We start from the raw sequence: 2,127 nt of genomic DNA on the forward strand, positions 1-2,127 counted from the left end.
CAATGAAATCAAGGCTGAGGAGGTGGAGGTGAAAACATGGAGCGGAGGTAAGCCATCATCTCCTCATGCTGACTCTCTTGGCAACTCTCAATGCACTCAATCCTCTGCTGGAGATGATCAAATGCAGCTTGTTGCTTATCCATGCAATCCTCCATATGCTCAAATCTATACTGCAGATACTCAAACCGAGAAGTGAAGTCAGTTTGATATTGATCCATGCGATCCTCCATGGAGTAGAATCGAGTATCACTGACTACTGCAAGCTCCTCCATGCGAGTGCCAAGTGAGCTGATCTGAGTAGATAAATCCATCCAAGGCACATGATCAGGAGCGTAAGGTGTTTGATAAGGTGATGTCTCAGTGTGAGGAGACTCGATGAAGGATGGCTGAGAATATGGTCCCGTTGTGTAAGCCGACTCAGACATCATCGACTCAGGGAATGTGGCCTTAAACTGAACACCCTTAGACTAGAGTGGAGGGATGTCAAGCTTGGGCTCTCTCTGCTCAAAGCCTCTCTGAGGGTCCAACCCACCCTCCATTTCTCGAATCTTGACCTTTTCCTCTACTCCACGATGCACCTGTCCTTGTCCCCGGGCCTATTATGATGGTCATTCTGCTCTCCTAATCCAGGAGCCATCGGGGGCCTTCTCAAACTTCATCCGCCCCAAGGACTGCTCATCATAAGTGTCGTAAATACTAGGGACCTCAAAATTTGTCTCCCTACTCAAATCGACCCCGACATCCTTGAATACTCTAGTGAGGAAGCGACCATAGGGGAGTACGCAAGTTGAGCTCTCGCAGCATGAAATCATGTGCATCATCATCAGATATCCCACGTGAATTCGTCTCCTCGTCAGAATGGAGTCCACGAGGAATGCCTCAAGGTAGGAGACCTCATCTCGGTGCCCGCCTCGTGGCAGTAGGATGGAGCAGATCATGTGGTGAAGGACTCAACTGATCACGGTCAAGCTATGTGCCGATGGTTTGCCTATCCCCTGGGTGTCTACAAGTCCACACATCATCTGAATAGCCTCTTTAGGCTCGAAACCTAGCATAGTGGGCCAAGCCTTGGACTCATACACCTTGAGTCCAACTGGAGGAATATCTAAAATACGACAAATGTTTTCTAGGTCCAGCTGGATCTCAACACCTCTAATGGTGGAAATGATCGGTCCACCAAATCCATATGTCACTCTTGAATAGAAAGCATGCACTAGAGTAGGGAAAATCGACTCTGAAATCGTCACTACTGGCAGCCAACCCATCCGACTGAAGAGACCCTCAAACCTGAAATGCTACAGTTGAGAGAAATTAATACTTTTCCTTGGAACCACTTTCCTTTGAGTGAACTTCTGCTTATACCTCTGATAATCCTCTACGAAACTGAAGAAAGTCGTGTCAAACCTCACCTTTTGGTGAGCCTTCATCTCAGTAGGCTGAGATGGCTCCGCAGGGCATTTGCCCTATGCCTTAGAGGCACTCGTCTCTCTCCTATGAGCCATCAGAAGAACAGAAATAAAGGAGACGAGGCTAGTAGAGAGAGATACGAGCACAACCAAGAGAAAACGAACCCAATCAAGAGCCTTAGGTGTACGAAAATGGAGAAGAAGCCGAAACCCTAGCCTCCAATTGTCCCAAAAACCACTCCAAGGCCTGCATCGGTCCAATATCTTGCCCAAATTGGTCTCTGGAAATGAAAATATGAAGAACCCTGAAGAAATGGAGGAGAACAGTGGAGAAAACGAAGTGCGGGAGGATATTAAATTCCCAGCCCCAACAAACCGGTCGACCGGTTCTTATCCGGTCAATCGCTTGGTCAACGGTCAACGTAATTTGATTTTTCTCCTTTTGTGCATTTTCTCATCTCGTGATCCTCCTCCTGCCATTTTCAGTTGAAATCCCCAATTTTTTATGCCCAATGCCAAGGGAATTTTAATTTTTGGTAAAAAAAATTGACCATTTATCTAAGAGTATGTCTATATGATGCATATGACGTGAAATTCATGCAATCAAAAGGTATATTCATCAAGAATTCATTAAGCAATCATTAGATCATAACAAAATCATACCTAGTTGTCTTCTAATATCAACAAATTGTTCTTCACTTAGAGGTTTTGTAAATATATC

Source organism: Vitis vinifera, chromosome 5, assembly GCF_030704535.1.
Source record: "Vitis vinifera cultivar Pinot Noir 40024 chromosome 5, ASM3070453v1".
NCBI lineage: Eukaryota > Viridiplantae > Streptophyta > Magnoliopsida > Vitales > Vitaceae > Vitis > Vitis vinifera.